Consider the following 14,125-nt stretch of genomic DNA (forward strand, 5'->3'; position numbering starts at 1 on the left):
CACTATTTTTCAAAGGGGTAGCTTCGTATTACCAATATTTGAAGTTTTATAACTTCGATCGAGATTCCACATCAGTCTTGAAATATTTGTCACTGCCAATAAGTTTGGGATCCTTATATAAATTCAAATTTCTGAAAGCTCGTAGATTTTATTAAAATTATTTCTGTTTTAACGCGTTACAATTGTTTAATAATACACAGCAAACAGATCTTAAGTAGAACAAAGAAAGTTTTGTCATTCAATCAATATAATAATTCGTGTTAACGATTAGAATAATGATAGGTTTTAAATAAACTGACACCCATATGCGTAACTTTCTCTCAAAGGCTTTTTTCTGATTTCTAAAGTGCCACCTACGGTGTCGTAATGAATACAAATAGGTATACGTACATACACTGGAGTGCACGTAACAGTATGTAACACTGCTGGTGACTTAATTATAAACCCGTGTGTGTACATAAAAGCGGGTCAATCTAGAAAAGCACGGCTGACAGTGTTAATTTCAGATGATAGATATAGGGGTGCCTAGATGCAACGCAAATGAGGCTCACGCGATAGCTTTGAAGACATGCAAACTGCACCGCTGTTTATATCACGGCAACACCATTATCAGTAAATCCACTGTTTTCTTCTTCGTATCATTAACGCGATACTAAAATTTTTTATTCAACAACATCATTTAATAAGCAATTTAAAAGAAATATAATATATAAAATAGGAATATTATTCGTCTCTCGATCGATAGTCAGGATAATAAAATGACATTTATGTAATTACAATTGGCATTATAGTTGATATAATTTTATATAATTTCATCGTTATATAATATCATTATATAGACTGGTTATATAGTAATTAATTAATTTCACAAATGTTGTGATATATTGATTAAATGAACTTCTACACCAAACTAATTGTTCTCAATTATATAAGCTTCCGTAAATAAAATTTCTACACAATCGAGTTATCGGGAATTTCTAGGGTTTTTATTGCAACACATCTTTGCGAGTTGAATAATTATAAAGCGCGAAGTAATAAATAAATCGTTGCAACCCGCCCGGTACTTCTGGGGTTAAGAAATGTGAGAGGAAATAACGTTCATGTAATCGAAGTTTCGCTATGGTTCTTCCGCAGTAAAGACGACTATTTACGACGTGGTTTTAAATGTACGAAACTTGGTTAAAGTAGAGCTAGTTGTTCAGTTTTTATCGTTCGCACCTGGATGTCGGGTCAGAGACAACGTGAATATACTGTTTACATTACGAGCGCGACGAAGCAGCTACGAGTTAACTACTTGCAGATCTTCCGAACAACTTTGTTCGTAAAGATACAAGATTGAAAAATGAATCTCTCTGGAAATTGAAATGCAACTACGTTATTTAAGATATAACCGGCTCCAAGTAAAATATTATTCCGCGTAGTCAGTAATTAATTAAGTTATTAATTACAATTGATACGAATAAATCAAATTATCCTATTTACCGGAATAAATTGAAAAATTGTTAAGAAACTTTTAAGTAAGAACAGCACTTAAGTTTGTTTACTCGTTACATGTAGTTTTTGCAACTTGCAAAATTATAAAGTGTATAAATTGATAAAGTAAAGGTGCGAATGAAGATGAAAAATTGTTACATCGGTGATCGTTCATGGAAGAATGTAATAAAGAGAACAGCCGTGAATTTTTGCTTCGCAAACTTGTAATGATGTCACGATTCCGTATATACGTGTTTCAATTATCCGAGTAAAGTGCGTCCACACGTTTACTCTTGCGCGTACTTGTTACGCTTTCGCCGACAAATTATTAACGCTGAAGAGTATCTCATTTCGTAACACTGAGAGCATTTAAATGCAGTGTATTATTACGTTCGTTCTGTGAAGCCTTTAAACGGACCTAAAATGCGGCTAATTTCGCGTGTTTTTACTTCGTACGTTAAACAGCATAATTTACCGTGACAGTTTATGGGAAATGGGAACCTTTAAAAGCGTGTAATTCAGCTACATGTAACTACGACAATGCAATTTAATATGGACTGTTTCCCTGTCGTAAGAAATTTCATTTAATTCTCGTGGAAGCCATGAAACTTTTCTCCAATTCATAAGGTTTATTCATTTTCATGGAAGAAATTCTCTAACCACCGGTAAAATCATTTTGAACGTAACCAAATCACTCATGAATCATTCTAATCAAAAGTACAAATTCACCATAACTGTTTTAACTCGTAAAAAAGTAACGTTTAATCATTACACAAACCTTGTTCTTCTCCGTTACATTAAATGGCTGTTATACGTAAAACATGAACACAATTGTTCAGAATTTTATATAAAATTTTTCATAGATCACTATATGCTAAATATAATAACGATAATATACTGCTATATAATAATTATTATTATCCCGTGCAGGAGTACACCTATTACGTCAAAGGTTCAAATGTTAAACGATTAGCCGATTGTTCGTCGAGTGTCGCCTTTATGCTCCCTTTTTCGTTGTTCAATGCAGTCACGATTGCTTCCTGTTCGGAAAGGAGGGGACTGATTGCATGACATTTGGAACGATTAGCTTCGTCCTATGGAGTTTCTGATTCAAAAGAAAAATGCTATGGTGGTTGAAGGACACGCGGTGATGTACAGATTAAAGCTGTCATTTATAAGATACCCGTGTAATTTTGCTCCATACGGGTAACTTATAGGTAGTCGGCTATTCAAGAGAATATTACATGTAATAACCTACCCGGTTAACAAGTTGTCTGTCAAATTGTGATTGATGGAAATCTTCCAAAATTGTAGTAATTCACTTGACGAAACACGAAATAAAATGTTACGATCCATCAAAGTCACTATCTTCTTAATTACTTTGCATGTTACAGGTCTTGAAAGAATTTGGTTCATCCAATACATCATCGCGACAATTAATCTTTGAAATTAATAAAAATTAATACAATGACACTTTATGAAAATTTAGTACAACGAGGAACAGAATGAAAGAATTAATATAACCAACTTTTTACGACAATTTATTAGATGTAAAAATTGATATAGTGGAAGGATTACTACAAAGAATTTTCCATGAAAATTTAGCATAGAAATTAATGTAGTAAAAGAAACTAGGTTCGTGTAATAAATCATCGTAAAAGTTGACTTTTGAATACAGCGAAAGAACTGTTACCTTCTGACTGACATGTCGGTCAACGTGTAGTTACTTACTAACTCTAATATTGATTCCCATGGGAGTTCTTTTGAAAATCTCCTTGCTACAGACGTTCGAATCCGTGGCCACGGTCTCGTGGTTGGGCGCAAGGAGCAAGGGGAGTTCGTTCTGAGGGGTGCCGATCATCTTGCTCCACGATCAGATATTCTAAGGGGGTGCGAACCGTCCCTAGACCCGCCGCGCGCTACACGCCAGGTCTTCCCCATTTTTGTCTAATTTCCTTTGATCAAGTAATTGCTCGCCGGCTCGAGCTAAACGAAGGGTTCGACGAAGTGTGATTTCATTTATCTTCCTCATTTAGCAATTTAAATTATCGGCCCTAACGTCCGTTCGACCTACAGCTTTACGCGTTCCGTACTTTCTTAAAACAGCCTCGTTGTCGATACGAAATGTATAACTTTAAATGCAAAAACTGTCGGAAACGTGCTTGTAAAACTCAAACCGAGTAATTTATAGGTGAGATTTCTTCGCTTGCATTCAGCAATTTCGAACTTCTATTCCATTCTTCTATTTACTAACGACATTGCTTATTCACAGCGATCCTAGCGTCTCACGGAACTTAGACACCTGTATCAGCGAAAACCATGAACGTTCGCCGCAGCGAAACAGTAATTCCTCCTTCCTCGCGATTCATGCTCGACAAATGAACCCGGTGAACGGGTTAATCGATAAATTTTCGTCGACGAACGATCGGTGTTCGCCAGACCCCGAGATACCGAACGAGCACGCGGAGCACGCGTGCGCGTCTGGGACTCGATCCGCACGGAACAAAGCGAGTAACACGGTAACCACCGAAGTAGATAAACATTTCGAATACGGGTCCGGCCGCGGCGCGTCGAGAGAATGGCCGAGGACACCGGTCAACGCGCGAAAGAGAAAACAGAGAAATCGGCTGAAACCGTTGGCGAGGAAAACCGTGCACTGGCACGCGCGAACGATTGACGCGAAGAGCGAAAGAGGAAATTGAAGAGAAGTGCGAACGAGTTCAACTGGAATTTCGGGTCAGTCGTCTATGCGACAAACAGGGAACCGTGCAAACACGCTTTGATTTATAGGTCAGGCGATCGTCGGCCAGAACGGAGAGAGACGCGGAGAGAAAGAGAAAAAGAGTGAGAGGGGGTGGGGGTAGGGAGTGGGCAGGGGTTGAAAAGAAAGAAGTGAAAAAGTGAGCGGGGAACGAAAACGCTGGTCGGAGGAGAAAGGACTAATTAATTGGCATAGTAGTGTTGAAAAATGCACAGGTGCACTTAGTTCCTTTTCTCTGTTCCTCCCTCCTCCCTTTCCCCTTTCCCACTCTCTCTCTACCACTCTCATTCTCTACAGGTGTCGCTGTGTTGGTCTGTGCCGGTTTCGATGGCTGCGTCGCCGACCATATGTGCTCGATAACAAATGCGGAAATGCTCCCGTCCGCTGGATCGATCAGACTACAAATGCTCCGTATCCCGTTGATTCCGGACCACTCGATCGAGCAAATTCTAACAATGGCTTCTGAGAAACAATTGGCCCGATTGTATGTCCAAAGAGCTCGGTGATTGTTCCACTTTTTTTTGCCACGAAATTTCGCGTTTCAAGGGGAATTGGTACGTGTTAAAGGGGACCGCTAATTATTTTCTCCGAGCGAAATCTGCGTCGACCGGTGTAACCGTATTACACGAGCAGCGTATTCGTTTCTTATGAATTTCTCGGCGCACGTTTCGGACCCGGTAAAATGTAGTTTTATCGGTGAAATGGAACTTTTTATTTGTAACGTGTCGCTGTCGTTGCAAATTTGTTATGAATTCCATTAGAGAGCAGGTCAAAACGATGCACGTCGTTTAACGAGCAATTTATATCGGGGCAGGATAAATTAAAATGAAAGTTACATTTTTCTTCAACGATCGATAAACAATAAAATTGGTTGGTACGTATCACTTTTGTTTTTCGGAGTAGTTTGATTATGAAGAAGGTTCGCGTTTCAGTTTAATGCGCTTAATTAATCGAAATTCACGAATACATGTATATCTGAATGGAGCAACTAATTAGAAATTGGACCACGATACGACACGGTCGGTGCCTCGTGGCTATGTTCATAATCGATATTGCCCGAAGCGAAGAGAAAATTATCTCCGGGTTTTCGAGGGTTGCTTCAGTGCTTTCGATGTTCTTGATTGAAGCCCAGGATTCCACCGCTCTCCGAATTATGAAATATATTCCGGACCGCGAGCACCGGGGAACGGTGTTCCAGTGAATAGTAATGTATCGCTGGGATTGCACGCTGGAAAATCTGAATCGGGAAATCCGGAATAATTTTCACTTATTTAGGAGCCCTATGAACTTACAACAAGGGAACTTTGGTAACCCGAAAATTCGAATTTCGTTACAACTTTGCGGGTTTTCAGGAAACGTCAGCAACATGTGATAGAATTTTTTTATTCTATTCTTCGGATTCTCCGGTTAGCAATACTATTACAGTATTTAGGTATTTTTCTACTTTTTTTATTATTAATTCCAGAAAATATTCACGTGAACAATCATGCAAAGCAAGGATTTTCTTTTAAACAATAAACTCTTATTCGTTTTATTGGATAGGTTTGTAAAGCACATAACCCTTCGAATTGAAAAATTGTTGAATACTCACTACAATCTTCAGCACATACAAAAACATAGTTTTTATTCCGGCAAACTGAAAGGTACACAAAAATTGCTGATGTTTTCATGAAAAATTCCGAAGATAGAAATATTGGAAAAATCTAAATTGTCGACGTACCATTGCAATTACGACAAATGAACGCTCCTTTTATTCATTTTATTTATGAATATTGTAATACATCTCCCTCTGCATACTTTCAACGCATACAAATATCCAAATAATATGCATTTCGAAAGTACATGTAATTTTCAATATTTCACGAGACGGCTCTCAAAAATTTAAAAGCCTCTCATCCGCAATGAATTAATATTAACATTTAGCCCATTAGTAATTTTATCCGAAAATTAGCACTTTAAACTTCAATGTGCATACTTCATTTATAAATATGTTCAAATGATTACAACAATTTAATGAAAATAATCTAAGATATTTCATAATATCCTTGCCTTTGTATAAAAATCAATAAGCTGTAAACCTTTTATCTGTAGATCTTGTGTCATGTACGTGTGCGACGAATTGAGGAAAAGCAATATTATAATATTAAACACAATTGATTTCTCTAAATTGAGGAGTGCAGTTCAGACAACGATTCTGTTAGGTCGTGTAATATGAAATGTCGGTTTTTGCGTAAAAACAGAAACCTTATTTGTATTCTAAGGAATATATTCCTTTTTTGACAAATTCTGAATATTTAGGATTAATAAATTCTATAATTTGTATAAACCATTATTATAAACTAAAGTTTCAGGTTTGTCACGCAGCTCATTTTGCAAAGAAACCATCACCGAAACGAAATTGTGCAAATCAACGCTGCACTGTTCTTTCATCCACAGTATTGTCCCCAAATGCTTTGTGTATATTTTTAGCAGCTTTTGCAGCATTATTTCCAACTTCGAATTTACATAAGAAAATTACACGAATATCAGCGGCATGAATGCTTTCAAAACGCGAAAAACAAAGAAATAGCAACAACAGAAGTACAAACATTTATAATAGAGAAAACTCCGACATTTCATATTACACGACTTCATACGTTCATAACTGAACAAGACTGTTGCCCGATTCAAAGTCTGCGAATAACACTGTTTACCGAGAAAATTTGACAGTTAAACTGTTAGCTGTGGAATTTAATTTCAGAAATCTCTGATAATGCTCGCAATGAAGTGAAAGGCTAAAGCAAAACGAAAAAGAATTACATGTTTATCGGAAAAAATGAATAATTTACAATCGAAAGAATTAGTATAATTTTGATTTTAAGATGACGTGTATACTCGTAGAACGCAGTTAACTGGTTAATGGGTTAAAAGTAAATCAGTCCGTCGATATAACGCCGTGTTCGCTTGAACGTTCGACGAGCGAATAAGTTACCGATGACACAGGCGTCGAGGAGTATCGTAAAACGATGACACGTTTGCACGTGTAAAGTGGCAACGAACCGAAGATTCTGTCGGCGACGTTCCCAGCCGCGAGGCAAACTCCGGAAGACGTCGTCTCCGCCGGAGCTCTCGACCTCCCGACCTTTCGAGGGGTCTACCAACATCGTCCCGCGACGCTGTTGTTCGTCACCGGGCGGCGAAAGTATTTCCATACTTCGCGAAATGTATATTCACCCTGAAGAGATATCAGCAAACTTTTTGATTTCGTCCCGCGGCCGGGGATTAACTCTCGTAAAAGTGCAATTTGTATTCCCACTGGGGAACCACGCCGCCGGGTTCACCGTGGCGGTTTTCCTCGGGAGGGCGGACGGACGAGTCTTTTTCATGCAGCGAGTCGGTTTGCTCAGCGATCCTTGCTTCAGAACGGCAATATGGATTTTAAGGAAATTCGTTGCAACGGGAAATATTGAAAACACCGTGGGGCGTGCATACAATTCATCTTGAAGGAGATTGAAAAATCACCGACCGATCTTCAGCGAGAAAACACATAGAGACCTAACGATTTGATTATGGCTTTCACAGTCTAGGAATACTATGAGGAGTGTTCAAAGTTTCCGGGTGTTAGATGTGTCCATTAGAAATTGTATTTCAACATGAAGCTGATGATGATTGCAGCTGGCATCGTCAGGGTGTTCGAGTACTTACTAATACGAACCCGTCTGAAAATGAATAACGATCAGACGAAATGAACGATGTATATCGAAATAAGTCTAAATGAAATATACAATAATACGGGAGAGTGTTTAAAATTAATAGATTCGTAGTAAGAATGGACAACTCGACGTTATTCGTTTTCAATGAAATGTATAATACATTATTGTTACGTATACATATTTCAAAATATCTATTATTTGGCGTGCATGATATCTATATCTATTTTTTCCATTTATTTACATCGAATGAAATGCGAAAATTCGAATTTCCGTTGAGACACGCTTTCACGAAACTAACGTTCAAATCCGTGTTAAAAATAACGAACAGTTTAACTGTAAGCAGTACCTAATTTTGCACGATCCCAATATGCCATGAACTCGTATTAGCTGTATTATGAGTATTACCCAGACATGGAATATGGAGTGTTACATGCTATTCAAAATTAATTAGATAGAACTCTCTGAATTAATGTCCGGAGCACAAAGCTCGCTAAAACCTGTACCTCGGAGAGTTAATCGGGTGAATGGTTTGTGAGACTGAATTATTTACATGGAACAAATCGATTTCTAAACTAGTACGCGAATATGACGTCCCGTTCAATGATGCACCGACGCGAATGACGAGCTAGTTGTGAGACAGAAATAAGCTCTGATTTCTATGATCTCTATCTCAATTGTCTAATAAGTATTCGCTGACACTATTAACATTAGACGTGCCATGTATAATCAAATGAAAATATATAACTTTTTTCTTCTTATTTAGAGTTATTAAATGGACCATTACTAAATTATTTGTATTTATTTTGAAAACAAATATAATCTTTACTTCATGACCAGTTAATTGACCAGTTACACTAGGCAGAAGTAGAATGTACAGTGTCGTTATGTTTAGCGTTAACAACGTTTCGCCATTTTCTGGCAACTCATCGATTCCTGTCGCGAAAAAATTCGTCTGCTTCGAATCTAGAGCAACTCTTCAACGGATTCCTCAACGGATTCCTCAACGCATTCCGCAAAGGAACTTATTTACGACTACACTCAATAGAACAAGTAGCAATTCCGCGACGAAGCGCGGAACCGGTGTTTTCTTATCGGCGGAAAGCGCTACTAATTACACCGCTAATTACGTAATTAATTTACGCAAGAATGCGTGAAGCGGTCGATGCCGGTAAAAACGTGTCAAGCGGCAGATCAGTCACGAGAAGTCGAGTAGCTTTACCGATGGTGACGTTTCCTTATAAAAAGCGGTCGGCCGCGCGAGCGCCGGCGGGGACGAGAGATGAGGATCATTGCTAGGCAAGCGGAGAAAGAAGCGAGACCGCGGACTTCTCTGTGCTAATTAATCCAGTTCTTTCCACAGCGAACCCGGCACTGCCTTTTTTCGCAACGCGGCCACTGCTACCGGGCATTCATTTGATATTGGTAAATGGATTAAATTTTCATTTTCATTTCGCTTTCAGCTTAATAGACCTATTACGAGCAATGAACGTTCACTCTCTTTCACTTCACCATGCTCCGCAGATGTAGATCGACGAGAATGATTCAAAACGAGAACAACTTCGACATATAACGTTCTTGTTAGTTACATTCGAGAACGAATGATCAATGTGCCGCGTGTATTTTCGTTTGGACCTCTACATTGACAACTAAACTGTATGCATTAAATTGGATCTTCTAGTATTACAATATTTCAAGAAATCTACGTTCTAAGGCGATTCTGTTAAATTATGAGGACAGATGAAAATTACGTAGAAGAAAACTTTAAAATAGGTAGCCAAGTTACTCAGTTGGGAATATTTGGATTATATATTTTTATTGAATGAACACGCACGAACTTTTGGAATTTTATTCGAATAATATGCATTATATGAATATTCTTTTACATGTTATATATAAGTCGAGACATTTTTCGTGCAAATGATGTTTAAATAGTAATTCGAGATCAGATTTGCAGTGACAATAATTTACTGTGTGTTTGCGTGTGTTCAGTACGAGGAATAGACAATGTTAGCAGTACGGATTACGCGAAACATAAAGATCAGCCTTGCCAACCTTTACTTTGCCGCACAGCAGAAGCTAACTTTGTAATTGCTTTATAATCTGGGAAACCAAATGTGCACGGAATGCCGTGAAGTTTCGGAAGTTTTCAAATGCAATGACAGCGCCCAAGTAATTTGGTGGTTTAAGCTTGAACGTTCGTCGCGGTAGAAAAATTACGGCTTCCCGGAACCATATAATTTTGTCCTTTAAACGAATTTTTTAAAATGAACTTAAATTAATCCGATGCATTAATGAATACTTAAAATGTACATCTTCTGAAATTATTCTGTCTTAATACATTCTTAGATCAACGCAAGAACAATCGAATAATCAAAATAACTTAGCCATACTTCCTTATAAAACTCAAACTAGTAATTTCTAGAGATTTGACATTTTTATTACTATACCTGCGCGAATATGCAAATTGTACAATTTCTCGTGAAAGCCCCCTTCACAATTTCAATAATAGCAAAATAAAATTCCTGAAACGGATCGTTCCGATCCGTCCGACGATCCCAGCGTTAATTTACTCAATTCGGTTACTTCCAACGAAAAACTAAAAAAATAGTCGAAACATAAGTACCAAACTCAGGCGCGGAGCACCCGAAACGGAACAATATTGTTATTAATCGAGGCATTCTCTGTTTACCAGCGGCGCGCAATTTCGCCGAAAGTTCGGCATTCGGCAGATGGCGCATCTGTTCCGCCGGGACACAACTATCGGAACGCAAAAAACAAGGACACGTGGATATTGCAGGCGGTATAAATAAAACCGGAGGCTGGTCGGGACAGCTGCAGTGCGGTGCACTCACCTGTGCTGCTGGGCCGCGTGCATCGGCGAAGTGGGCGCAACGTGGCCGGCTTTTTCCGGCGATTCTCTTTTAAGATCGAACGAAAGTCGGATGTCCTCGGGTCGTGTTTGAATAATGACCGGCCCGAGATGAAGAAAACGAAAAACGAAAACCGGTGAAGGAGAACAAACGAAAGAGACGAGAAAAAAAGCACAACAACGTAATTTCACATAGAAACCGGCTTTATTCGTCACGCGGTCGCGCCGAGGAGCCGTTCGGCTTCGGCCATACTCGATTTACCCCGCTTTCGCCTTTTCTTTCGCGTTCGCCTCCTATGCTGTTTACCGATGTGTGCACAACCAGGTCAAAGAAACGAGTTCCTTTTAGGAGATGTGCCGCAATATTCGACCCGTGGCGTATACACTTGAAACGGAAAAGGAACCGGGCGTTTGTCTTTCCCCTCCTCCGTATGGTATATTGGAAAAACAATTGCATCACCGCTGCATATTTGACTTTCCGTTTTCCATCCGAATCCACTTTCCCGGTGGCCCCGCTTACGAAAAACTGAATATCGCGCATGGTATTGCGCCGATATTCGACAGTCATTTTCACGTAGCCAATTCGCCGTGTTGCTGTTACTATCCGACTTCCCGCCGGGAAGAACAATATCGATACTGCCTCGCTGAGAGATTTACGATCTGTCCGGTAAAACCGTTTCCCTTTCTTTCTTTTCTTAAATCTCCGAGCGTGTAGCAGTTCAGGAGACTCGGTTAAAGGACACAGAAACGTTTTCTTTGATCACATGGAAACCATTTGCGAATCGGTGACAATGTACTATGAAACTTTCGAACTTCCGCTCTATAGTATTATGATTCGCTACCAGAGTTTCATAGGAAAATCGACTATCGCGAACCTCAGATGTTTTATTGCCCTAATATGACATCAATTGTCATTCATTTGGAATTGACCAGTTTAATTGTTGCTCAAGAATTAGACACTATAATTATCCGCACATCACGAAACGTGCCACATCTGTTTCATTGTTGTACAATTCAATCAATCTATTTTCGGCACTATTCTGTGTTACATATTTTCGACGCCAGGTTCAAAAAAAGGTCAAGTAGAAACTGGTCAAATAAGAATCAGAGATGCAGATCGGCAGCATACAAACATTGTTTCTCCGAAATAGCTTTTGTTTCCTTCGTTAGAGCCGAGTGTCCAGTTGCGTTATACGAACCGTAGCGTTCATATGCCACGGGTGACGGAGTTAGAGCGCGGTGAAGCTGTTTTGATCCCCGGCCTAACGACACGGACGAACGTGGAGAAACGAATCGAGCGAACAAGACAAAAAAATAAAAGAGGAGGGGAACAGAGAAAAAAAGAGATTGACAGGTATCGACGGGAAAGAAAGCGAAGAGAAAGAGTAAAAAGGGGAAGCGGAACGCGAGAAGTTAATGAGGAAACCGTTTGCGGCGGTCGATACAGTTTGGGGATTGGCGAGATCAACGGCGGGTAGGGCTCCTCTCTGATCGCCAGCGACCGAACCGGAAGAGTGGGGCTGTCGCCAATTAACCGGCTAGGTAGGTTTATTGCCTAATGAGATAATACCCAGCCTAATGAGCCGCGATTATCTACAATGGCGTAAGGCGAGCGATGTATCATGGTTCGACCCGGGGCCGTTCTCGCTTGCTCCTCTATGGGCTGCTCGTTGGATATAGGCTCCGTGATTTGCGAGGATCCCCCAAATCGAAGATTGAGAGACTAGGAATATCATTCTTCGCGCTGGCCCGGTAGCCGATGGCTCTTGAAACTGCGTTCGAAGAATATTCTCGATGACCTGGCCGTTGGGAAAGTTTCTATGTACGAAACTGACTTCGAAAAAAATTCGAAAATTAGAAATCCCAGAAGATATTTGATGTAACAAGCATCATTTTCTTTAATCGCATAGATACTTAATGTGTCTAAGTCGCTCGGAATTTGGCAAGTTTAAAATCAAAATTCTGTTTTGGTTATTTCTGGCTGTAGCGTTGAAGTTTCTTTTAAACGTTTAGAAATTAATTATTTATTTTTTATTGAAGGATCAAATGTTTTTCTAAATAAAGAGTAGATAAAAATGAAGCAAAATAGTGTAGTTTCCGATCGTTCGGTCGTATTAAAAATATGGACCGTCAAATTCCCAATGGCGCCTTCGTCAGGGCATCGATCTTTCGCTAATCCGGTTTCCCTCGAACGATAAATTAATTACCCGTGCTTTCGAGGGGATCGATATTTTAGCGGGTTTCTTTTGCTTTGCAATAAATAATACAAGAATCAGGATGAAAAACCTCTGGGTAACCTGTATATTTCTCTTTATCTCTATTCAATAGTCTTTCTTTGAGATGGAAAGCATCCTGCCTCTTGTTTCTTTCACCTTAACGATGAAAAACTGTGTCGGTAGTGGGGAAATAGCTTAATAACAATTAATGTGATGAATTGCCGTGTTTGTCGAGCGGTTATCGCGATCAAACAATATTGGGACGTGATATTGGATCCAGTACGAGGAAGATTATACCGAAGTCACGATCCAACTCGCGAAAACTATTCGAAGGTGCTTTGGACTGTCAGCACGCTGCCATTTCCAGGCATCGCGCGTTGACCAACTGATGATTGAGTTATAAGAGCATTACTATATAAGCGTAACGGTGTTTCAGTGGAACATTTATTATGCTAATTCCCGCACCGCTGGTGGAGTCGAGTTCAACATTTGCCGGAATTTATATGTCCAGGATAATTTAGCACGAACGCGATGAAACAAACTTCAGCAGTCGCACGGATGAATACGAACACTGCATTTTTCACGTTTGAGATCATCCATACAATACTTGAAGTCTACTGAATCGATTCAAAGAAGTTGAATCGGGGATTCAAGGAAGAAATTGGTTCAAAATATAATAATTTAAACCTATACTGGTTTCTAACGAACTTATTAACCTGCCTCTGTCTATTGTACTCGAAAACTAACGATAAATGCTTGAACGTACAATATTATATTGAACGATATTTGTTTATAACTCTAAGGCAAAGCGTTTTCTGGCGAACTTCATACAATATTTTTTTCTTCTTTTAGCCTGTAGGTAATAGCCTGAGAGTTAGGATGTTAAGTTTGGGACCTTGTATAGACAATACGCAGTCATATGATGGTGTTTGGTGCGAGGCAAGGAAGAGTTTTCAGGTTTTCTGCATTTTGCATGCGATCCTTGCAAATCCGTTGGATACACGGAACACGAGGATGCACGAGGAAGAAACGATGCACTCGTCTTCGCTCCGGTGAACTCGCAGTCCCACACTTTATACCCGGAAGTTCAGAGTTGTTGCTCCAGATTTCGGAG

The 14,125-nt window shown here is 39.4% G+C and overlaps 1 protein-coding gene across 5 annotated transcripts in view; it reads right to left on the minus strand.

Annotated features, from left to right (window-relative positions):
* LOC116432885 (uncharacterized) overlaps positions 1–14,125 on the minus strand; it is a 371,135-nt gene that overhangs the window by 178,943 nt on the left and 178,067 nt on the right. The window contains exon 1 of one of the 5 annotated variants that reach the window (XM_031990354.2): positions 10,779–10,851. The exons of the other annotated variants lie outside the window; for them this stretch is intronic. The gene's annotated coding sequence lies outside the window, so the exon portion shown is untranslated. Of the gene's footprint in view, positions 1–10,778; positions 10,852–14,125 lie in introns of those variants that run through there. 5 annotated transcript variants of the gene reach the window in all.

Source organism: Nomia melanderi, chromosome 3 (genome assembly GCF_051020985.1).
Source record: "Nomia melanderi isolate GNS246 chromosome 3, iyNomMela1, whole genome shotgun sequence".
Lineage (NCBI taxonomy): Eukaryota > Metazoa > Arthropoda > Insecta > Hymenoptera > Halictidae > Nomia > Nomia melanderi.